This window comes from Perca fluviatilis, chromosome 13 (genome assembly GCF_010015445.1).
Source record: "Perca fluviatilis chromosome 13, GENO_Pfluv_1.0, whole genome shotgun sequence".
NCBI lineage: Eukaryota > Metazoa > Chordata > Actinopteri > Perciformes > Percidae > Perca > Perca fluviatilis.
The window spans coordinates 6,400,359-6,427,066 of NC_053124.1; the positions used below are offsets into that span (position 1 = coordinate 6,400,359).

Here is a 26,708-nt window from a genome sequence, read left to right on the forward strand (position 1 = left end):
ACCTTTTTCTATTTCCCGGTGCACACCATGTTATAGTAGCTACTTCCAGTACTGGCAATGCAATGGTAATATTTAATTGTTTACTTTGGGATATTTTAGTTAGCAGCAAAGAAACAACTGGATGTCTAATTGAAGATAAAAATTTAATTTTGAATTTTTTTTTTTTTTTTAATTGAACTGCAGACAAGCAGATAAATAAAACAAACCATGGTTTAAAATCCACATTGCTCTTATTGTTAAACTCAGATCCCATTGCTTGAAGTGAGGCCCCATTTGTTCTCACGTTCGTTCACGCTGAATATTTAATTTAATTTGGAAACACTTTTGGGACAGAGGTCGGCTGAACGGGAGCTACAAAGCTGATATCACAGGTGACAGGAGCTTTCAGGATGCGCAGGACTCCTAATTTACATTCAAATCAACACACCAACTCATGAGAAATGTGTTTGCTTTGCAGCCGATTCATAATCCTTCTGTGCACCAATAATTCCCCAACTTCCCGTCAAAGCCAAGAAAGCACTGGAAAACAGCACAGGCACTTTCTCTCTTTGAGAATCAGAATAGTCTATATAATATCTGCCTCCCCTATTTGCCTCAGCTAAGCACACAGCATTAGATCCCATCTGTTCATTCACACACCATGGTCCTTCTATTTAATGTATACAGGCCTTGTCCCTGTAAACTATCCACATACTGTTCCTTTATTATTTTTTTGCTAAGATTGTGTAATGAACCAGCCAAGGTTTCCATTATGATTCAGTCGACAGGCCTGCAGGCCGACTCTTTTTCTCTCTCTCCCCCTCTCTTGATTGCTTCAACTCTCTGCAAGTTGTTAAGTCTTTGAAGAGGAATACATGTATTGATCTGCAACAAATAAGACAAAATTCAAGGTCAATGAGAATATAAACCGCTCTCAAAACACTGGTACAGTGATCAAATCTCCCAAGGCGCAATATTTCAGTAAACTTAGAAACGCATCTTTGTGATTTTCAAAAGACTCAAATCAACATTACATGGTGTGTGCAGCTCTGGCTAATGCTCATATTGATTGATTTATTGTGTAAAATATACACTGTAACTTATTTTAAGTTTGTTCAACTTAAAAAGTACCCCTCCTTCCTCAAAAGTTGTTAAACTTGAGAAAACAAGTTCAGTAAACTGAAGATATGAAGTTGAATCAACAGCTGTGTGGTTACACTGGCAAACTGCCAGCCATTTGCATTTTTTCTCTCCAGTTTTAAACCTTTATCTTTAATTGACACAAAGAATTTCCAGCTGTGGATGCTGCTGATGCTGCCACTCTGTACCTATAATTTTTTTCAATTTCAAAATGCTATTTCTCAAAAGTCTGTATTCGTGTCATAATTGACAATGACGCTTTACCTTCATGTCTCATTTGATTTTACAGTTAGGTTTTTCATACGGTCACGTTTCACGAGCTGTCAGCAGTCACCGTTATTTATGTAACGTTAAACAGACATTATAGAGCCAAGACGAAACTGACAGAAGGACGGGGCTCAGAGAAAATGTCGCAATTACATCTGTCTGCTACTTCAGCACCACGGACAGCACCATGGATTTATCATTATACAACAAGTAGGTCCGTCTGATTGGTTAACTAGACATTTGGTGGGGGAAACACTGCACATACATTTGCATATTTCAACAAAACAAAGTATTTGCAATACCACATCCCTATATATAACTTTTCAGAAAAAAAAGCATGAAGTGCAAACATTGTAAAGCCTTGTTCACTGTACATAAATCTGGTGAGATTACAAAAAGAACTTTTTTCGGCAATGAAGGATTGTTATGATGTAGACTATTAACTTTAAACCTGTATTTACAGGACATAAAAAAACACTTAAGTTGTTTTGGTCCCAAAAAAAAGTAACAATCCCCTAGAGCCAACAATGTTGAGAAATTCAATTATACGACTCTGACACAAAATAAAAATGTGAATCACACTCTATTTTGGCATCGAAACTTTTGAAATCTCTTAATCTCTCCATTTCTAGAACCTGTATCTTCCTGGGGATGTTTTCACTTACCGGTACTTTAATCAACTTCACCATCACGGAAAATGATGATAAGATTTTGCTGAACACTGGCATGTCTTCATCACCTTGTTGTGGTATTTTTTAAATTCTTTTGCGTGCATCTCGTCCGTTAACCCTGCAGAGTCTACCATTTGATGTAAAGGAACAACACATGTTCAGTAATATGTTAATAGAACTAGAAACACTTTGTGCTAACGGTAACTTATAAGAAACACAATAACACACACAGTAGAAGAAATGAGGTAGTAAAGTATCATGAAGTCAAATGCAAGAAGCTATCGATTTAGCTAACAAGTTTGAGGCAATTATTAACGTTACTGTTAAAGTTTGTCCAAGCGAAAATATACTCTTATATTTCACTGGCGGAAAACGACTCTTAGCACAACATAACGCTAGTTTGAGAAGTAAAATAGCACTTCTAATTTACCTGTCTCTCAATGAATTCTGAGTAAGGACTGCTGGGCGCCGCAACAGAGCTGAAGATCAGTCAAAACTGGAGTACTGGAGTAGCGCTCAACACCCGGTAAATGAACACTGAAATATTACACCGCTAAAGAGTACTACTAAACACAAGCTGTAGTCTAAGTAAAAAAAAAAAATCTAACCTTTTTACACTTTCTTTGTCCAGATTGCTGTTTACTGATATTTCAGAGCACTCAGTCTGCTACCAGGGGATTAAGAGTTCTGGATAGCAGGTCAACAAGGGGCATGCATTTTGGTAACAAGTGGGATTTTTCATCCTCCCTCAAATAGCCTACTGCATTTCGGTATAAGACAAACCAACTAAATTTAGCTGGAGCTAAAGGGGTTTCCGTTTCCCAAGTTATAGCGAGGGCGACTATGTAGGTCTTGCGAGAGGCTCAGATTGATTCACAGACAGAAAAGTCAGACAGACAGAGTGCGTCTCAGCATTCAGTGCTTGCTGTCACCACCATTAGTGTGAGACCGACCAAACTTGCCTTCCCTGCAGTGCGGCACTGAAGGGTGCAGTCACCGACATGCTCTCGCAATTTTCTCCCACTTCTCCCCAAAAAGCTCCCACAGGTCGTATCCTAATACTATGCTGTGCCTTTTATCCCCACTCTCCCATTCCCATTCTGTTGACTGCGACCTCCTCCCTCTTTCGCCTGCTTTTTACTGTGAAATGGAGCCCTTCTCAATCACACAGTGCTGTTGGCCTGCTCGTCTTATTTTGTTCTCTCTCTCTTTCTCTCTGGCTGGGAGCTTATCTGAGAGGCTCAGCTGCTGGTTGACTGTCCACAGAGAACCCCAGGCCACAACAAAAAAATAACGTTGGAAAATATATAGCTCTGTGGCGTGGCTTTATTTATGTTAAGTACTGAAATGCTTTAACTATTTACGGTAACCTCAACTTGAAATGTGAAAAACGATAAGCCCTCCCATTCTTCAACTGGCATGATACACCACTGGGTGGCTCAAGGGAGAGGGGTGATGGCTGTGTTTTTGAGTAATAATACATAATATTAATATATATAATAATATAATATATCTGCCCTGTCAAGTTAAAACCGTGTATTTCCAAAATGTCAGCTTGTCACAGAATATAAAACAGCCTTGTTTTAAGCTTGTGATGATGCATCTTTGGACAGTTTGATGGAAATCTTTAACCTAAGCTGTAGGATAGTTTTCTCAACTCTTAAATAGAATATGAGTAAAACAAACTTGACTGACGATGATTTAGCTTGTTTTAACTTTTAAAAAATATATCTGCATTTATATGCAGATTAGGCAGTCCCTCCAGGATTTTGCAGCCTTTTCTTGAGATTGTTGCAGCCCAAAATGCCTGATTTTGCGGGAGCTTTTGTAAAAAAATGCGATAAAAGTTGCAATGTCTTTTGCATGTTTGTTGCAATGAAGTTGCGGGAGACAGTGAAAGTTGCAAAAAAAGTTGAGATTTTTTTTATTTTTTTTTATAGTTCTTTAAAAATGAAAAGGAAACTTTTTTTTGGGGAGAATAAAACTAACCTGGGCTGAGTTTTCCTAGTAACCTTACCAAAAAGGCACAGGATGCTGCAAATGTTGGAATAATGGATGATGGATTTAAGACAAAAAATAATAATTTATTGAATGAATCAAAATAGCTGGTGGATTTAAGACAAAAAATTATAATTTGTTGAATGAATCAAATCTGAACACGTGTCAGTGGCTTGTTGATCTTTACATTTTTAGTCAATTTCCTAACCTGGCCTGGGACACATTCATACGGTTTGATAAAGTACTTATTGGACTTACTAACTTTTATCATTACACTTACAATAACGAGCGTAGCTGTCCTCAGTTTAGATCATCTGTATGTCTCATCTGTGGTTTTTCCTGCATCCACCGTGTGTGATTGTGTGTATTTGTGTGTGTGCGCGCGGCAGTCGCGGGGGGAACTGAGCACCCGCTGCAGAAAGCCGACAGGATTGAAACCGCAGCCGTTGTAATCGTTGCAGCGTACATTGATGTTAAAATGTATACAGGTTGGCAGGACGGTCTGAAATGTTTTGCATGGTCTTTCGCTGTACGTTTTTGTTGGTAAATGTGAGATGTTCGAGTCTCGTCTTCTCGTCTTATCTCATATTCTCTCTCTCACTCCCGCTTGGTCAGTGGCTCTCAGAGTCACATTATACTGACGTAAAGTCTGGCACGTGGGACAGCTGGGATTGGTTGAAGCCACGGGAAACTCCGGTTATTGGTCAAATTTGCAGAAAAGTTGCGGTGATTGGTAAAAATTTTAAGTCGCACCAAAGTCACAGTGACTACGTTTACATGCAGCCAATAACCCGTTCAAAACCGGAATATTAGCAATAACCCGGTCGCGCACGGCCATGTAAACACCGGCAAAAACACGAATATGCTCATATTCGGGATTTTAAAAACCCGAATATGCTACCTGGGTTACCCCTTTTCTAACCCGAAAGTTTGGTCATGTAACGCGTATCGGCATATCCCCATCAAAAGGAACATTGATTTGTGTTCTGCGCATGTTCTATTCGCAAGGAATCTTGGTCTTTTGAGTAGAGGAACTTCTTGTATGTGCCAGAAAACATAGTTATAATAATAATTATATACTATAATAATATAGTTATATATATATATATATATGTCAATGCAGAAAACCTGCGCGCAGTATACCGGAAGTAAACAAGAAGTAGAGGTAAACGAGACGCAGTACAGCACCACACTTTTGGAGCGAGGAGGAAACCAATTTCTTCATTAGTGTGGTGAAAACCATGAATATAATGTCTTTTGTTGACGGCAGAAAGTACCGAGATAGTGAGATTTATAAGAAGGTGACCGAAAAGTTATTGCGTCTTAAGGTTGTCCGTAGGCTACGTCCAGACGCTAACCGTGCGTCTCTCTGCTCACGCATGTAAACGGGTTATTCCGAATGTTTCAGAAACCCGAATAGTGACCTTAACCCGACCATAACCCGAAAATTGACAGCTTGTAAACGTAGTCAGTGATTGGTTGAATTTGCGTGAAGAATTGAATTTGAAAGAATGACCGGTGCCCGGAGGAGGAAGTCTTAGCCCAGATATACTACTGCTACATTGGAACCCCAGAAATATTGGCCGTTGCCCCCCAAAGGCTAAAGCGTTGTCAGACTGATAGCCGATGGGTTCCGAGTTTATACATGATGTAACTACTAAAAAAGGCAAAATGTTCTGAAGTATGGCAAGGATCAAACAAGCATGTTGGCTAGCGTGGATGTAAAACCTCAGACTGTTTGTGTTGGGAGGCAGCCTATCACACACCGGGCCAAAGTGACGACCAAGGACAACCCAACGTGCAACGAATGAGTGAAAGTGTAGATACAGCCTTGTTTTTCAAAGGCAGTGTCCAAGTATGAGTGTTGGACTGCTCACACTTAATTAAATAACCTTATGGGCCTATTTTTTTTTTTTTTTTACAGAAAAGTGTGGTACTGAGAAAAGTTATTTGAATTTCCTTGCCATGGAAACCACAGCCCTGTTTATTGGTGACATCCTCAACTCTAGCTTTCCCATAGACATTCTGTAAATCAATACTTTGGCTGCAGTGATGGGTGATGTTTTAGAGAGATGAGATGACTGTGGCAGCAGCTGGATAGTGCAGGGGTATTATCACTACTTGGGGACCGAGTGAAATGGGTTTGAATCCTAGCTGGAGCAATCCCTCAGTTAAGTGGGGTGGTATTGGAGGGGGACAATGAGATATGTGATGTGCAAGACGGGTGTTTGCCTCGCGGGCAAACATCTGCGAAGATGCTTCAGTGAGATCCCCGTTTCCCCTCAGTCTTTTGGCGCAGCCAAATCGGCCTGGTGTCATTTACTCGCGCGTTGTGGCCAAAAGCAGGAGGAGACCGAAAAGACCACGGGTAGGGCTGTTAACATAACCTGCATGACAAGCAGGCTAACAACAGCAGTCAACAAAATTGTAAAATATCCGTTTTATCAAACGTGTTACTGTCATTAACCTGTGTCACTGTCCTTGACTCACTACAGCCAAATCTAATTGTATGAATTACTAAACCCTACAGCCTCACAATCAGGAAAGATAATCACTGACGATGCTTATATGATTTCCAATTTCCTGTAATAGTCTAAGCTTTGGTTTTCATTCAGTTCAGGCACGTTGAGACACGTGTAACAATGGATTTTATTTCAGTTACCCATAGAATCTTCTTTGGCAAGATTTCCCCACTGACAAAGAACTGAAAAGGGCAACACAGACCCCACTCCTGTAACACAAAAGAAGCATCTTGTTCCAGACGTTGAAGGATTCTGTGGTTTTGTAATCTGAACCTTCTACATTATTTCACTCTTCACATCTTCAGGTCCTGTAGGCTTTTTTTCTTAATACCAGAATTGAATTTTGCGTATTGAAAACAAATTTGCAGTGTGAGTGACACACTCTTTATCTATTCCTTCTTTGGTATTTCAGCTGATGAGGCAGGTGTGTTCTATATCCTGAAGACTATCTTCCCCAATAGCTCTAACCTTGTGACCTTAGTTATTGTCAATATAACACTAGAAGCAATGACCATAAACACATATTGGTCCATTTATTGATGAAGATCCAGACTGAAAAAAAGAACGCCCTTGGATCTTTTAACCCTGTAATTTCCTCTTCTTCAACGTGAATCAATCCCATCGATGGTCGTTTTGATTCGCATGGAGGAACGGGGAGCTGACATCGATACTGCTTCATTCCCAGGCGTTCAATACGTCAGCTGGACAAATACTTTTCTAAGAGATGATCCAGCCACCACGCCTGCCTCTGTTTGGCGTCTCTACATTGGGAGGCGTTTTCCACTGTGCAGGATGTGTCATTATTATATAATTTTATTATAGAAAGTGGCTGTGAGGATAACACAACCAGCCCTGTTAATATATTATTAGTGACTGCTTGAGTGATGAACAACACTTCAGAATCTCGTTTTCCAAAGACTGAAGACGTCATTAGTGCAACTGAACCAGCCTTGTATAGCATTGTTTTTAGTCAATTTTGTCAGATATGTAAAATTGGGTTTGAGAGTGAGAGTTATTGTTGGTATGTGTGACTTGGTGATTTTCCTATTACATTAACACTGTTGTGGGTGCAGGTTTAGAAACTTTGTAGAATGAGTAAAAATGGGACTCAGATTTGAGGCATTACTGCCATGAAATAGTCAATAGTAATGGTTGCCTTATTTAATTTCAAAATGTTTCAAAAGTATTGATTTAATGTGAGTCGCTAAAACCAGGTGTATGTAGGGCTGGGCAATATATCGATATTATATCGATATCGTAATATGAGACTAGATATCGTCTCAGATTTTGGATATCGTGATATGACACAAGTGTGGTCTTTTCCTGGTTTTAAAGGCTGCATTACAGTAAAGTGATGTACTTTTCTGAACTTACCAGACTGTTGTAACTGTTCTATTATTTGCCTTTTCCCCACTTGGACATTATGTCCACATTACTGATGATTATTTATCTAAAATCTAAGTTGTTAAGATATTTTGTCAAAGCACCAGTTGTCAACCCTAGAATATCGACGCAATATCGATATCAAGGTATATGGTCAAGAATATCGTGATATCTGATTTTCGCCATATATATGTATGAATGTGCTAAATAAAAAGCCAGTGGCAACCCCCATGGCTAACGTTTGACTCCTGTCAGTCAACATTACATTACATTTATTTTGTCCAAAACAACTTAATTGTTTTACACCACATACACATGTATTGGAAACACTTTGCGGCAAACACACCTTTTAACATACTCCTATTTCAGCATTATGCAGTCATTTGTACCATTGTTCATTTAAAAAATATTGATCAGAGCAGATTTACAGGAACAACGGAGGTCACTGCAGACAAGTGAGTAAAAGAACTCAGAGAGAAAAGTAAAGAAAAAAAAGGCTAAATAAATAGCAAATTGCAGCAATGTTGTAACTTTAAGCACATGCTAATTAAGAATCAATCAACCAATCAATCAATCAATCAATCAATCAATCAATCAATCAGCAGTCTTAGGCAGTGAAGTGACCTTCTTCCCGACCTCAACAGGGAGAAAAGGCTGTTACCTGGGTGGTTTGGATGAATCCCCTAGCCCAGGGGTCTTCAACGTTTTTTAACTGAAAGAGAGCTGGAGCAGGGACCCCCTACTACATGTATTGTATAAAATGAAGTTGGATATTAAACTGGGCCTACAACAGGGCTGTGCAATTAATCAAAATTTAATCGTGATTATGATTTCTGCTCCCAATGATCACAAAAACAGAATAATCGAGAAAAAACATTATTTAGCTCATTACGTTTTGCAAGTAAAGTCTTATTTTCTCGTGTTCTGAATGAAAACATAAAGTTTAAATAGGAAAAGTATTAAGGCAAATTTCACAGTTTTTTTTTTTCTTTTTACTGTTGATTTATTGAATCAACAGTTTATTGAACTTTTTTTAAGTTCAATAATTGCAACATCTTTCCAGAAGTCAATGAGTAAACGTGTTAAATTATCGTGATTTCAATATTGACCAAAATAATCGTGATTATATTTTTTTCCATAATCGAGCAGCCCTAGCCTACAATAACGTGCAGGGCGGCCTAAAGCCTTTAAACATACCTTTTTTTGCATAGAATACTAAGCTATTAAAATAGCCTAATAATTGTCGGCATGATTTTATGAATGAAAGCTTTAATGTTAAACATACATGTGGCACAGTGAATCCTTAGAATAAAGTGTATCTGTGGATGGCTACCTTAGTGACTACCTTACCTATAGGCCAGTAAGCAGAGGGGATTTGTATTTGCTAATAATATGTTGGATTCATGTTAAGACTTTAACATTTTTGAAAAAGACTTTCAAAAATTAACAATAATTTGGAGGCCCCCATGCACTGACTCTGAGGTCCCCCTAGGGGTCCCGGATCCCCCTGTTGAAGATCCCTGCCCTAGCCTCTTGCTGTGTTTTTAGCTTGGTAGCTGACCGCTACAGCTTTACAGCAAGTGGTTGGTGCCTTTGTAGCCCTTCCAGAAGCTTAGGCACTTTTTAGTACGAATAGGCTCACGGCTGAAAACGACAAAAAAATGTATAAGATGTGCCTTTTGTGTAGACAGCGACAACGTTTTTGGGGCTTAAAAACACAAAAAAAGTGAAACCACCCTCCAGAGTGTAATTCTTAAAAACGCTCCACCGTCGCGTTCCCGTCTAAAGGGTAAAAACGCAGTGTGTGTGTGTGTGTGTGTGTGTGTGTGTGTGTGTGTGTGTGTGTGTGTGTGTGTGTGTGTGTGTGTGTGTGTGTGTGTGTGTGTGTGTGTGTGTGTGTGTGTATTGTTTGGAGCAAAATCCTCCAAAATTGTCAGCTTTTGTTGTTCACTTCGCGCTACTAGGGAGAGAAGTAGAAGGAAGGTCCCCCAACCGCTCATCTAAATGCGGAATAAAAAGTGATAACGCAACGCCACTTTTGCGTTTTCTCTTCAGATGGTTTCCGTCTAAACATAGCCTCAGTAATCCAGCCTCAAAGACAGTGACTTTTCGGAGACTTTGCACAGTTTGCACGAATAATTCCAGAGCAATAAATCTACGACTGAATAGTCATCTTTCTTATTGAAAATAAAAAAATTCTCCACTAGCTGCGGTTAGAATACAAGATGGCGGCTGACTGATGGCTGTAACGACCAATCGCATGCAGTTTTGACAGCTGTAAGAGCCAGTGGAAAACCCTAGCGGGGGTGGGCCTTGTGTTCACTGTGTGTGTGTATTGGAAAACGGACACAGACAGGCCAGAATGAAGCCTGGACGCTGAAATGAGGGTGATTTGGCCTACTCAGCAGAAAGAAAATTTGATTAGAAAACTAACCTTTTTGGATAAAAGCGTATGGACTTTTCTTGGAACAAACCTAAATATTTTCCTATTTTTGTTAGCTAGAGAGTTAATGTTTGTTTCCTCTGATTGCCAAGACTTGGGAGAGCAATTTTCCAAAGCCAAACGGTTTAGTTATTATTGTTCTTTGGGTTATTTTAAAACATTGCTGAGATTTAATTAAAGTCTTTTCTTTTGTCTTTTATAGTCCTATAACAATTTATATCATCCCTGCAGCATGCATATCCTGATAGCCCAGGTTGTCCTGAAAAAAATGATTGCCATAACTTGGTTGCGCATAACAGGGTTGAGGTTACATACAATTCAAGCATTATTACACAAGGAGACCAGGTGAACCAAAGATGGGAGCAAATGGATTAGACCTCATTAATAACCCCCTAATGAAACAAGTTTTCAAACGCTACAAAGACTGACATTAGATGAAGCAAAGTTATGTTTTGAGAACATAACGCTTTGTGGATTAATTATGTTGAATTTTTTTTTATTGTTTCCATTCACTTCAATAGAATTGGAGTGTTCTTGGAATCAGCATCTAATGGCATTTGATGCTCAAATACACATAATCACACAAATGATTGGTTCTTTTCTTATAAAATAGTTGTTACTCTAATTGTGTTTTATTTATCACTGTTTAGACCAGACCTTTAATTTCTACATGTAACTAACATCAGATGTGTTGTGTCAGGTCTATTTTTTTTTGCATCATCTAGTATATTATTCATCACTAATTGCGTGCCATTTATTCTTGCACTCTGTGGGTGAACAAAAAGAAGCAATTTTGCAGCTCGTTTCTAAAGGTGTGAAGAACAAACTTCAGCTGAACATACCATTCTGTTAGTGCTCGCTGCATCTCTTCCATCTGTATGCTGTTTGAGAGCATCTGCACAGCATCGCCTACCTTTTTCTCACATTCATCACCACCTAAGACCTCTGTGCGCGAAATGAGATAGATATAGGCGACCTGTGTGTAATCTTCATGTAAAAATAGCAATCGCCCGCTGTCAAATGCAACGTTTTTCTTGCTTTCGGGACAACCTACACCCAGAAGAATTTCAGCGTTTCCAAAAGCTGATAAAAAAAACAAACACCTGAGATCTGTGTGGATTTGGGATTGCAGTCGGCTGAAATCATTCAATCGGTTATGAGCCGTCAGCCGGCATCGACTCGGGTGTTTAGTATTCCACAGCGCCCTGCTGTTTGACGCCGCCTGTCGTGCAGGCTCCGTTACAAACTCTCAGGGACCACAACAGCACTTTGACGTTGACGTCTGCTCTGCACTACCACAGCCAACGTAAAAGGTTAGGGTTAGGGTTAGGGAGTTCATTTATATCACCCTTCGCAATTTATTTGCCTTCACTTTTTTCGGAAAGAGGTATGTTGTTGCTCTGTGTGTTTGAAAGCCATTGAAGCCGTTTGTTTACACTGACTACCCAGCGTATTGCTCTTATGGTTGAACCAAACTGAAAAGTTAAATCTAGGTAGAAACCATTATGCTTGATGCATTTCCCTTACTAAAATTAAACTGAAATCACAAAGAAACCACAAAAGTGGGGAGGGATGGGGAGAAGTCGGTGTATGGCTTTGCGATGTGGACTATGCAAAAGCACCTGCAGCTTTTTTGAAAATTCTGTGTGTACTTATGCTTTTTACAGGGACATAAATCTTCCCATGGAGCCAGTGTGTGATGACTCTTGCCAACAAAAGAAGCGGGTCCTGAGGAGCGAGAGGCATGCAGAGACTCGACACGGGAGAATCCACAGGTACATTCAAATTAGATTTCCGTGATCATGCAGGCTCTCAGCAGCATCCTGCTGAATGATAGCTCCTGTTTGGAACAGGTGTTTCTACCAGCATTGGCACATCAAATGTGAAAAACAAAGAGCTCAGTTTGCAAAAACCCAAATTGGCTGCTGACCTCAGTAGCATTCAGTAGGCAATTTAAATTGTACAAAAAAAAAAAAAAACATCTCCCTTTTACTGTTATAACCTCATTTCTGTAATGGACTAATTAAATGGAGAAAGTTTAAGTGCAGTAGTAGATGTCATTTTTCGTTGTAGTCCAGGCCCGCCTTCATGGTATTAAATAGCTGTTTAATTTCAAAATATATTATCCTTTCTTAAAAGTTTCTAGTCAGCTAATCAAGAAGAAAGAAACCCAAATTGATAGCAACAAAACAGCAAATAAAGAATAGCTTGCAGCTTTGTATTTTCCTAAGAGGCGGACTATTAGATGGAAAGCAGTGGGTACTGAATGTTGTGCCTGAAGCTGGATACAAAGGGCTTTTTAAAAGCTCACAGATTTCTTTTGAAGAATCCTAAAATGGAGACACATACTTGCGTGCGCTGCATATTTATCGTCTCATAGTGCAAGATTAATACAAATAAACGACTATACTTACAGCCATGTATCATTTAATCCGGAGGATCACCAGATAAGGTATCGGCAAATGAGACGAATTCCAACAAGCGGTGCAAAACAAAAGGCCAAATACTAATTTAAGGGAATGTTATATAAACTGACGGTGCAACAAAGTTGGTAGTAAACTAAAGGGATTTGTGAGGCCAAGGAGAAACACACTTGTGGTAATAAATAAGACCCAGGCAATAAGTATAAAATAGAAAGACTTAGTGCAGTCATGGGAATCATTTTGTCTTGGTATTCACTTTTTCTTTTGCCTTCAGAAGCACCTCCTCCTAAGCTCCGCTTGCATCCATCTCTTCCAATTAGTCTAAGTCCTGCCGAAATGTGACTTTTCTGCAGCCTCCCACTCTGTTATGATGGTTGATGTCAGGATTTGGTTTAAGCACAGAGATTTTAATGAGTCAGTTTGTCATTAAATTAGCAGGCTAAAATGCATTGATCCATGTTATTTGCCATTCACTGCATGGCTGGGATTGTGGCAGTGAGTGTCCACAGGTCGATGGGGAAAGGTTACACAAAGACTTTGTGAATGGAGGGTATTTTAATCACTAGTTCAAAATTTTCGTTCGCTTGTGAAGGCAGCACGTGAAGGCAGCGGAGAGAAAAAAAAGAAAAGAGAAAGCGAGAGTTGAAGCGACTTTGCTTTGTTGTCGCAGGACACAGTCACCTACTGTTACACAAACTCCACCGGCAGTTCAGTGCTTGGGTTTCGTTTTTTTACCTTTGGTGCAGCCCTGATGTTCCCTGTTTACAGTGATGTTAACGGGACTCGCACGCTGCGATACGGACAGACGAGTCTCCGCTTACATGATCGTCCACCACATGTCGGGTTGCTCTTCTCCAAAAGTTGAATCGGACTTCACTTTTTGCTGCAGGCATTCAGAATAAATGGAAAGACCTGCGTTTTTACCGGACCGTCAGACGAGCGACGACCAATTAGTGTATGTGAATGAATGCTCAGCAAGCCAGTGCCTCACCACAGTAGAGCATTAGCGTTATGAACGGTCGTACTATCTTTACCTTTATCAAACCAGGCTGCTACAGTATAACCATACAGACCTCTACACACATCAGACTGCTCGCTTGTAAACCAACATTTCTCCGTTCTTGGCTGAGATGGACGACATACAGGTAGCGCTGCATTAATTAACAACGAAGATTCAAATTCCCATACCCATCGAACGAATATTCAAATATTCAGATCCAGCCCTGATTAATATTTCACGTTTGTCAGTTTATACCCCATAGAACAATTGGCCAATTTAAAGCCTCTGTAAAATGAATGAAAGAGTTTCAAAAATAGTTAAAACTAATTGTTTTGTGGTATCCGAAACATCCTGTAAAGTGTATTGGATAAGCTGCTGTGACTCTTATTGTCTTATTGACTTGTCTTATTGTCAAATAATTCCATAAAGAGACCAACACCAACAACATCTTACTCTGTCTCTCTCTTACTTTTCCGACTTCCCTTCTTTGGCGTTTAGGCTCTTAGTTTCTACTGAAGACCTAAATCTTTAAAAATGGCTCAGTAATTTCCTTAAAGGGCTAGTCACTGTAGTCTTTAGCAAACGTTACTCAGACATGAGGAAATCAAACCTGAACAAATGCACGGAATGGACAGGATAATTTGTGGCAGCAGGACTTTGTTTGTGGGATTTGAATCAAAATATAATACTGTGTGTGTGTGTGTGTGTGTGTGTGTGTTCATGGTAGGGCTGGGTATCGGTCAAACATTTTCGGTACCAATACCGTGACTTCGATACCGGTTCCTAAACAAACTTTTTCCGAAACCAATTTTTTTAAACAAAAAGAAACATTACATTACATATTTAGTTTAGTTTAGTTATATCAGATGATATATTGGCCAGTTTGCCTGTTTGTAGTGTATTTGGATCTTCACTAGGTGGCACTGTAGCAGGCTATATAATGGCATGTCACTCTTTAGTAGGTCTATGTCTAAGAATCACAAGTTGTTTCCTACCAATAATTAGCGCATAAATGTGAGTTTTTCAGTGGGATAATCTGCTAATGATAGATGATAATGATTGCAAGTCGACGAGTATGCATTTGTGTTATTCTTCTGGTGCGTCAAGAACGCACCAGTAAACGGGTGTTGTTAACTTTTCCTGCTACAACTTACAGTGCACAAAACTCTTCTGTACCATTCTTATTATACATCCATGTACTGTATATTCACCTGATATCTTAGCTACTAACCTTAAACTCTCCTCTGCTCCTACCACTCGTTCTGCAGCCACTGCCAAGCAAAGAAAACTAGGCCAGTTCCCAGATTTCAAAAGGTGTGAAGCCCCCAGTGTCGTCTTCCAGGCAGCGCTGCCTAGAAGCCGCTAGGTTAGGGTTACGGTACAGATCCATTTGACCGACACGACTGAAGCGTGGTGTCGCGACGTCATACATCCATGGTTGATGCTCCACGCCCCTGACCGGCAGCTGATTGGACGAACGCGTGACGTGGGTCTGGCTTCTGGAGAATTTCAACAGAGTGTCATGGCGGCTCGTTGAGAATACTCTTAATCGAGAAATAGGCCACACAGTTGCTGAATCTGTCTTCATTTCAGATCAACAAAGGTTAGTTTGAAAGATTTTCGTATACTTCTACTGGATAGTCGCGTCGCGTTCAACGGATTCATTTGCATAAAGCTGGGCATCGGCCAGCGCCGCCTTCCCGGAATGCTTTGCAGGCGCGTTGAAGTCACTTGACGTCACCCATAGGAATAGAGTGGAGCGCGGCGCGACAGAAGCGTCGCACGGTCAAATGGATCTGTACCATTAGGGTTAGGAGCCTCGAAGTCGACAGTCGCAGCGCTGCCTTGAAGTCGACGTCGGGGGCTTCAAACACCATTGCGCATTGTCTGGAATAAGATCTCTTATTTAACGAAAATAGTTGGAAACATTTTGTGTGAGAAATAGGCTATTGCTGAATCTGTCTTCATTTCAGTCTGTCACGGTCAGTTTAAATGATTTCCGTGAGCTTTTGAGAGGCAGGGCCCCCGCTTCTCGCTACCAGAATACATTGCACTGGCGGGTGGTCTCTACAGCGTTAAGCTGAGAAAAAGTGCGCATCATGCGGTGACGACGGTTAAGAATAGACACCAAAACGACTAGTTATCGTTGCTTGTGTTACTATCTCTTTTTTCTCACACTCCGCTGTGAGCTTAAACTCGCCGTGCTCCGCTGGGTGACGACTCTCCTACTATTGTTTTGTTTGTGGTACTGTGTGCGTTTTTAGTAAATATCGACCGATAATGATCGGCGGTCGATCAATAGGGGCATCCCTGATAATATGTGTAATATGTAACCTCAAATATCTGTCATGATAGTATATAAATGTAAAAAAAAAACTTAATCATTGTTAAAGCATCCTTCTAAACTCTTTAAAAAATGTTCAGTTATATTGTAAAGTTTATTGATTATACTTCATAGATAGTTGAACCTTATAGAGCACTAGAGCTGCCCGTAAAGAATAATTCATATATCAGATTATGTATACATTTCCTCAGATAACAGCAGCAGTCTGTCATTAAACAGCAGTCTGTCAGACATCCCAGGCAGTAAATGCATCTGGGAAGATGGCTTCCAAAAAACAACAATAAGGAACGGAAATCATGAGTCATCTGTGCTCTGGACCATTTCAAAGGAGATAAGGCGCTTCAAAGGAAGAGATGCTGAATTAAAGAGCAAGTGCTTGGTGGCTTTGTTGTCATCTGGTGGGATCCAGTCAGGTGGAAATGTGTGCTTCTGTCTCAAAGATAGAGCAACACTGGAGTGTAATCTGCGCCGTCTCACAGCCTGCAGCAGCTTTCTTCTTCAGTGTCAATATTAGCCTCATCTAAAAGTAATGCTTGAACTATCTTTAACACGATATCTCATCAGCTTTCATAGTGATTACACATTTTTCAGATAATGGATCTCATTACAACTTGGAGGCTAGAACCGTGTTTTCGGGCTGTAGGAGGTATTAACACCTCAGCCCGGCGTGGATGGGAGGACTGTTATTTCACTTCAGGAGTCCGGGAAATGTAATTTTCTCCAGCCTAATTGCTTGTAGAAGTTCAAGCCTGTAGGCCGAAAAATTGTGCCATCGTTGCACTGATTTATTTTTTCCCCTTCTTTTGTTGCAAGGCACATACAACGCGCTAAATTAGAGGATGTAGTATGGACCTTATGCACCCGATAGTGGTGCCAAAAGTAAAGGTCTACCATTTAAAGGAACACGCCGACACCGTAAACAAACCCGGGAACTATATTCTCAGAAGGAGAAGCTCTGCTACTTCTGCTACTTGGGCGGAATGATTTGCTTTGCAGCAAGCCTGTCTGAGAATATAGTTCCCGGTTTGTTTACGGTTAGAAGATGGCGGTGTCTCATGCTACGTAGTTTTTTTGTACACACTGTGACTCTACAAATCACAACATGTAAATAGAAAAATGTTGCTGTTATTCTGTCACTTATTTGGAGCAGTAGGATTACTGGAACCATTCACCTGCATGTTCTGTGATGGGCTGCTACCGGTAGAGCCGTCAGACAGCATTACAGCACGCACGGAGATGAGAAGGGTATGTATGGACTTGTCTAACTCTGGGGGTTACGGTGAATAAGCTGAAGTCCCAATAAGTTGGCGTGTTCCTTTTAAACTTCAAAAGACAATAATTCCTCCACCACAAAGGTGATTATCAGGTAAGGGTCTTACTACCGTACTGCTAAAGCTGCTGTCAGGACATATTGTGGATTATCAAGACCCTCAGCACAATGTCAGCCAACACGTTTCCATAATGTGCCACTCTATAATTTAGAAAGACCCAACAATTCCAGTAATTCCACCAAGAGCAAGCATTTTGTGCGACAGTGGTGAGGAAAAACTCCCTTTTAGGAAGAAACCTCGGACAGACCCAGGCTCTTGGTAGGCGGTGTCTGATGGTGCCGGTTGGGGGTGTGATGAACAGTGGCAATAAAGATAATGGAACTATGACTAGAAATAGTAGTTCATGGCATAGCAGGGCACTGCAGGATGTCACAGGATGTAACGTGGCACAGCAGAGCATAGCTGGACGTAGCAGGACGTAGCATGATTCAGCAGGATGCAGCAGGACACTGCAGGGCACCGCAGAGCGTAGCAGGGAGTGCAGCAGGACCACGGCGACAGCTGAAACCATGATTTTGGTGCCACCCTAATCCAAGGAAACATGCTGGGCGAAAAAAAAACATAAGGACTCCGGGGGAATAAGCTCCCCAGAGCTAAGTTAGTAACAAGCATTTCTGGGACATGGATGCACACCGATGGAAAGAGAGAGGAGAGAGGAGCTCAGTGTGTCAAAGGAAGGAAGTCCCCTGGCAGTCTAAAACCGTTAAAGAGCATTATTAGCTGCAGAGAAGAGAGATAGGAAGGGGGTGCGCCATGACTGTGGCTACACACCCTCCCCCGCCGGTCTAGGCGAACGCTGCAACTCCTCACTCCCTAATCTCCCCCCCCACACACACACACCAAATGTGTATTATAATATTAGTGAACCAATAATGTTCAGCCTAGGAGTTTAGCAAAGCCGCATAACAAACTTTTCTGCTAAACATAACTCCAGAGAAAATACAATTTTAATATTTGACACATTAACCCCAAACAACAGCAGTGATAGAGCTACATAGCGGCCCAAACAGGCCTGAAGCCAGGATTTTAGATAAAAAATGTCAATTTTTTAAAATACAATATTCCACATTTACTCATCTAATCATTCAATGATGTTTTCTGAAATGGTTATCTCAATATAAACTTAGCACAAAAAGTAAGGAAATTTGTGTTTGGGAGATTATTTCTCTGTGGTAACAATGCTTTTTGGCAATAAATCTTATACTGTTGGAAAGCCTGTTTTAGTCCCCTTTCAAATGGTGCCCCATTTGTAAGGAACATGCATTTGTGGGATGAGCAGCAGCGCTGAGTATGTGGGTTGCGACCAACTAGTTAACATAGTGGAGCACTTAGCAGCTAAAGAGCCAGATTTCACAGAGTTTGTGGGGACCAAAACAGAGCTTAAAGAAGAGTGAATTTTGGACTTATATTCATCAGCTATAAAAGCTAAATGATTGCTAAGGCTGAATTCTACTGTGGCTTTGTGTCTGCAGGATGTGTAAAGAGCCAAAACAACGCTACATTATGTCAATGTTGTGCTTGCAGGGGGTTTACTGGCTTTGGCTCCGGTACACTTTTTGCTGCTTCCAATGTTACATTGGAAGCTGGATATACCAAGCAAACTTGTCTTGACTTTCCTGAAACACGAGCGGATAGCTGACAGGAACGTTGTGTTGAGAAAAAAAGTGTTAAATTAGTCAACAATAATAATGATGAGACAACACAGCACCGCCGCCACGAAAAAGACAACACTAAAATGTAGTTGAACAAAGACTCTTTGGGTCATGGAAAAACATCCGAACCGCTCAGTTCGCTTGTCTCGGTTTGGAGCGTGCGTGGGTCGCACGGTTCGTCAGTACACCGTTAATGTACACTAACCACTTACTGCCGTAGTGCCCACTTTTGACACCTACGTTAAAACGCTTACCGGAAATGACGAGCGGGATGAGCGTGATGAACGCAACACATGGCAGCGGATTGGACGAACATGCCACGTGGGTCTGGCTGCTCCCGATTTTTAAAAGAGACGCTAATGACGGTTCGTTCAGAATACGATCTCGTATTTTACGAAAATTGTTCACCGAAACATGTTTCTGAAAACATTTTAAGCGAGAAATGGGCCGTGCAGTTGCTGAATCGGTCTTCATTTCAGATCAACAAAGGTCAGTTTAAAAGATTTTCGTCAGATTTTGAGAGGCGCTGAGCCGACCGCTCCTCAAGTGGAGTGCATGGATGTATTAAGAGAACGGTGGCGTGTGCAGTGCTGCAGACCACGTCACGTGTATGAATGGCAAGTGGGAGAGATAAGGAAGGCTGCACGGAGTAAGTCTGGTGTGTGGGAACATTTTTATATATAATATGCTGAAGTATATTTAAGTAGTGTTAAAGATTAAAAGAAAAAAATAACAGCAAGAACCGTACAGAACCGAAAACCGTGACCCTAAAACTGTGATAGGAACCAAACTGTGGGTTTTGTGAACCGTACCACCCCTTCCTTCCACGATTTATTCCGCTCTCTCTCTCTCTCTCTCTCTCTCTCTCTCTCTCTCTCTCTGCACGCACACACACACACACACACACACACCCTCTCACAGTCTGGAGCCGGCTGAATGTGAGTCCGTCCGTGAGTATGCTTGAAAACAAAATCATGAAACCTGAAGTATGTTTATAATAAATATTTTACACGAAAAAGATGTCAATGACAATAATTTGGTTTCATCGACCCCTGAGACCTTGTATCCTCTATTAAATATATATGTGTCATGTGATTGGTTAAGTAAAGGTTATAAAGATTTTTTTTTTTTTAAGTAAGAGCAGGGAAAAAGTTTAGTCATTCAATTCTTCTCCAAGCCTGACTCACAGCAGGGTACTCTTTCCTGGGTGGTGAAAGTTGAAGGTACTGTTTTATTTAAATGGCAACTGTTAGCTCTCCTGCACATTATGTAATCCTGTCATGGCTGGGAAGCTTTCCTCTCACTTTTAATGCACTGAGCACATTAATTGCATTTTCATGAACATTTCATGGACCAGGCTGTGAACAAAGTGCATGTGAAAATACACAATAAACACATCTGCATATACATTATGTGCAAACAGGTTTCTTCTATGACTGGTTTCATAGAAAATATTATGGAGGAGATAACATACATTAGGGCAGCAACTAGTATTATTGTCAATATCGATTAATCTGCTGATATATTCTAGATTAATGGATTCATTGTTTGATCTATAGAATGTCAAAAAATCGTGACAAATTTCCATCCCAAGTCCAAGGTGATGTCTTTAAAAGTCTTGTGTTTTCAGGCCAAAACCCAGAGATATTCAGTTCAGTATGATATAAAATAGAAAAGAGTAGGAAACCTCTATATTTGACAGGCGGAAAAGCGCATTTTCTGCCATTTTTGCATGAAAGATTACTTACAAAAGAGTTAGCGATTATTTTTCTGTCAATCGACTAATCGATTAGTCGCCTAATTGTTGCATGGTGTAACATTCCATTCAAGGTTTTTTTTTCTGCTCTATCCTCACTTCACCAGAACCTAAGAATAAGATATCACTTGCTCTGAAGTACAATCAAGGCCCTCCATGTGTGGAGTAAAAAATCAGTGAATAAAAATCAGAGGTCAGTTCCTGATCCTTGGAGTTACTGGTGTGACGTCAAAGCGCCTTTCCAATACTGTGAACCTGTGCAATTGTTCCCTGTTTTGTGTTTCAAGAGGTCCACACAATATGTGCAATGAGAGGACATTGTAAGGGAGCTCCAGATTTCACAGTTGTTCATTTGCTCTGGCAGGATGTCGACCTCCAGCCCGAATCACCTCCGCTGTTATTTGAAGACCTCTAATCAGTGAGCGCAGGCTGGTGTTACCGTTCCAGGAAATCAGTCCAGGTAAGGAAAGTTCAAGGAGTCATGTTCAAGGAAAAGAAAAATATGCACCACTTCGACAAACCAGACGTTTTACACTTAGAGTAATTGCAGCCAGAACCGCAATTATAAGCATTTGTTCGGTCTGCTCCTTGCTGTGCAAATCTTTTCTCCCATAGAGACTTTAAAAGCAGCCACTTTGTTTAAAATCTGGGCTGCCTTGATGAAAACCTGACCATATCTGCAAGGATAAAACCTATTGCAGAAGAGTTGCATTAAATGCATCACTGCAACTGTATTTGAAACAGTGGAGGGTGGAGCTACAGTATATAGCAAGATGACATAGCTAATAGGGGTGGTACGGTTCATGAAAAAACATCCGAACCGTTCGGTCCGCTTGTCTCGGTTCGGAGCGTGTGAGTGCGCGCCGCACGGTTCGATGCATGCGCAGTGTAGCCTCGTGCCCGTATGTGACCTCAGACAGTGTGTTTCCCTTTCGCGCAAAAGAAGAGGTGTGGACAAGTTACCAACAAAACGTACAGCGAAAGGCCGTGCAAAACATTTCAGACCGTCATGCCAACCTGTAGACATTTTAACATCAATGTAAGCTGTAACAATTTTTCACTCTAAAGCCGTTGAAGCGGCTGCAGTTTCAATCCGGTCGCCTCTCTGCAGCGGGCGGGGCTGCTCAGTTCCCCCCGCGACTGGCACGCACACACACACACACACACACACACACACACACACACACACGGTGGATGCAGGAAAAAACGGAGATGAGACGTACAGGAGGACCTGACAGCTACGCTCGTTATTGTAAGTGTAATGATAAGTTAAAGTCCAATAAGTACTTTATCAAACCGTATGATTGTGTGTCCCAGCCCAGGCCAGGATAAGAAATTAACTAACAATGTAAACTTTTTTTATGTTTAACGTATTCTGACTTATTCAAAAGACAGAGCTTTACGAGTTCCTCTCTTTTTCTTTTAAAGGATACCTTTTTTCTTTTTTTTAAGAGCTACACTGAAGTTGGCAGTTTGATAAGTGCAAGTTATTTCAATTGATATTCTGTAATATTTCAATCTTCATGTGCTAAAAAGGCACAGTAAGTTCTTGTAGATGGCAATACACATTCTCCTTTTTTTTTGCCAAATAAATGAAAAGCATGCTGAAATCATCAATGTCTTCCCTCTTGCTGTAGCAAAATCTCACCTAGCTTTCCTCAGAGATGGTCCCAATAATGTGCTTAAAGTCAAGTCAAATTCAGTTTGTGCATGATTACATGATATAAAAATATAATTATTTAATACGGTATCCTACATTGTGGGTAATTAAGCTATATATCATATGCTGAAGTATATTTCTGGAGTGTTAAAGATTAAAAGAAAAAATAACAAGAACCGTACAGAACCGAAAACCGTGACCCTAAAACCGTGATACGAACCGAACCGTGGGTTTTGTGAACCGTACCACCCCTAATGGCTAATTAGCACTGTCATTAAAAGCATAACTCAAACACACAAGTCCATATACTTACGTGACAAATTGTCAATTGTACATCATAAACGTATCATTAAATTCTAATCTGTGACATGCTAAAATGTAGTGTAAGCGTAGGACAAGTAGAGAAAAGTAATGGAGTCTGAACTGACTTAGTGATTTCAGATACGCAGCAGTCTGTCCAAAGTTCGCCATCATTAGCTACGCCTGAGGGTATTGAATTGACCAAGAGTTATTGTTTTGTTGTAATTCAACTTTTCATTTGTGTGAGGAACGATCTGGCCCAGGGCCCTTTGCTGCATGTCATGCCCTGTCTGTGTCTCTCACTATCAAAACAGGGGTTTTCCTGCATAGAGGAATTTTTGGCACCCCCCAAAGATGTTTTAGGCAAGAACATCTGAGAATAAAAATAGTGATTTAAATCCTCGCCAGTTTACCAAACAACCGTTTAACAAGCAGAACATGAACTTAAATACGTCCCTAACCGGTATTTAAATGTTAATACTAATAATTTTAAGCAGTTTTGTTAATTGGGGCTTTATTAACTCAAGCATAATAGACATGTTTGTTTATGAAATTGTTAGAAATAACAGGTAAATGCATTAGATTTCTGTCAAATAAGGTAACACAGACTCATTGCCTTTACTGTAGGCGGACTGATCATGCTTAACTGCCGTGCACAATCAGTTGATAAAAGGGTTTCAAATATAAAAACTCCATAATCTTATACACACTTTACTCTGCTTTCATGCCATCATTTGCCACTCCGCCTTTATTAACGTACAGCGGACTAGAGTAGAGTTTTATCATTTTATTATATTTATCCCTATATTTTAACTTTCACTATTTGATGTCTTAGATTCTCATTTAGTTATTTTTTATTTTATTTTTTATTTGTGATTGTCTGTTTTATGCAACTTTAATTAGCATTGTTGGAGGGAGCCGGAGACCAAAGATATTCAATGACAAAGAGTGTTTCTGTAATTGTCCTGCATCTGACAATAAATAACTTGAGACTAGATCCTGATTAGCACCCCCATGTACTGAATCGAGAATCCGTTTTGAATCGGGAATTGTTTTGATTCGAAAATCGATTTTGAATCGAATCGAGATACCAAAAGCTTGACAGCCCTAGTTCTACGTGATCACGATCAGGTTTTTTGATTCATTTTGCAGCCCTAACCTTCTGTCAACACCGCACATGGGAGTGACATCTGGTGATGTTGATCACTTTTCACCTACACTTATATAACGTACAACGTGAAGGACTGGCAGACCTGGAAGAACATGAGATTTTAAAAACAAGTGCAACCATATGCTCTCACAGCTCTCTGAGTGAGAGACAATTTCAGTAGAGTCAGAGGAGGCACTTCACATTGCTATATCTGTATGCTATCAACTGGAGTACCCAAGCTCATTTTCTTCAAGTCATGATTGTTCAATCACTGGAAATATAAGGACCTTAAAGTTGTGTTATTTTGAAACACAAGTTCAACTATAAATCTTTTCTAAACAATACCCATGGAGTTAGAAGTCGATGTCTTAAGCTGCTTTTTAAAGCCGTCTACAGTGTCCACAGAGCAATTGGAGAGAGTTCCAAAGTGTAACCTCAACCTGAAAAGCACAGTCTCCTTTTGTCTTGAGCCTAGAGCGAGGAACAACCAACAGACCCTGATCAGAGGAACTCAGAGACCTGCTGCTGAAGTAGGGCTGCAGAAGCTCTTAAATGTGGGCAGGCGCCTGATCACGCAAGGCTCTAATAGTGATCACAAGGAGCTCGAAGTGGATTCTAAATTTGATGGGAAGCCTGTGCAAATAAATCCATTGTAACATGAGTCCTTTTGGAGGACTTGGTCAACATCTTGGCAGCAGCATTTTGGACCACTTGTAGGCGATTCAGGGAAGTCATGCTAAGGCAGGTGAAAAGAGATATGCAGTAGTCAAGATGGAAGGGAATAAACACATAAATGAGAAACAAACAATTAACATGCTGGTCAAGACTCAAAGCCTTGTCCATAAAAACACCCATATTACGGAGGGTAGGTTTAACAGAAGAGGATAGAAAGCCAAGACCTATCACCTTCAGGACAACGCCAACTGGGGCATAACTCGGGAACAGAAGGGGAGACATTTGGTCGGATACTGAATTGGTGACACTAGTCTTGGGTGCCCACCTTGAAACGGTGGTGATTGTATAGCTCTTCTGTGCTGCCGGGTTGAAGATGTATGTGAAGCATCCACATTTTCCCAAAAAATACCCCTAATACCTTTTATTAAATTCCTTCGCTGCATCTATTATTTGAGTCTGGGCAGACATGGATGTAAACTGCAACTTGACTAGTTGGCGGAGGCAAACAAATGCAAAGCGGTAATTCTAGTTAACTTTTCAGCTGGCCCTTCTTATATGGAGTGTACAGGTTTTACAAGAACCAAAGATAGATGATGAAGAAACCAGGCAGGATTTTTCAGCAAAAGAATATTTGCTCAGAAAATAAGTGCTTCAGGCTGCTCTGCCACACAATCAGTTAAAATAAAACCAGACACTCATGTTTGTTTTAGAGGGGCAGCAGGGTATTGAGATCCTTCAAGATCAAATCCAAGAAAAGAATCTAAAGTTGTGAGAGCCCATCTATGCTACATTGTTACGTGTGCCATCACTATGTTAGCAAGGCGATAAGACACGGGAAATACAGTTTTTGTTGGAAGCTGTTCAGGGACCTTAGATTTTCTGTCATGTAGTTGCCCACAAAGCACTGAGCTCAGAATCAGAACCATTGACAACATAATACTAAGACAACATATTTATGATTAGTTTAAAAACTAAACTGTAAAGTGAAAAACTGACAAATTGAAACCATTACGGATTTGTTGCAGTGCTATTCAAGGCCGTGCATCTGCAGAATCACACATTGTATCGTCCTGATTGATAAAGTAGCTCTTCTTCAAAAGCTGATTTAGCTGCTTGACTGTTGCACTAATAAGCAGCATCTTGCATTTCAGTAACATTATGTTTCTGTGTGTGGTTGATAGAACCATCTGTCTATCAAACTCTTGCCTTATGCCAGTCGGGAGAAGAGCAAAACAATCTTTTCCATCGAAAAAAGCCTTCAGTGCTGTTTTTTTGCTCTTCTTTCCATGAAGAAATACTCTCATATCAGTTCTGATATACAGTACAGGCCAAAAGTTTGGACACACCTTCTCATTCAATGCATTTTCTTTATTTTCATGACTATTTACATTGTAGATTCTCACTGAAGGCATCAAAACTATGAATGAACACATATGGAATTATATACTTAACAAAAAAGTGTGAAATAACTGAAAACATGTCTTATATTTTAGATTCCTCAAAGTAGCCACCCGCTTTGTGTTTAGCGCTGCAAACCCTTGGTGTTCTCTCAATGAGCTTCATGAGGTAGTCACCTGAAATGGTTTTCACTTCACAGGTGTGCCTTGTCAGGGTTAATTAGTGGAATTGTTTCCCTTATTAATAGGGTTGGGACCATCAGTTGTGTTGTGCAGAAGTCAGGTTGATACACAGCCGACAGCCCTATTGGACAACTGTTAGAATTCATATTATGGCAAGAACCAATCATCTAAGTAAAGAGAAACGAGTGGCCATCATTACTTTAACAAATGAAGGTCAGTCAGTCCGGAAAATTGCGAAAACTTTGAATGTGTCCCCAAGTGCAGTCGCAAAAACCATCAAGCGCTACAACAAAACTGGCTCACTTGAGGACCGCCCCAGGAAAGGAAGACCAAGAGTCACCTCTGCTGCTGAGGATAAGTTCATCCGAGTCACCAGCCTCAGAAATCGCAAGTCAACAGCAGCTCAGATTAGAGACCAGATGAATGCCACACAG

General features: G+C 40.5%; 1 long non-coding RNA gene across 1 annotated transcript in view; it reads left to right on the forward strand.

The window, feature by feature from the left end:
* Nucleotides 1-21,369, forward strand: part of LOC120570788 — a 100,492-nt gene extending 79,123 nt beyond the window's left edge. The window contains exons 3-4 of the long non-coding RNA XR_005641129.1: nucleotides 12,071-12,178; nucleotides 21,274-21,369. This is a non-coding gene — a long non-coding RNA (uncharacterized LOC120570788). The remainder of the gene's footprint in view (nucleotides 1-12,070; nucleotides 12,179-21,273) is intronic.
* Nucleotides 21,370-26,708: the final 5,339 nt, after the last annotated feature.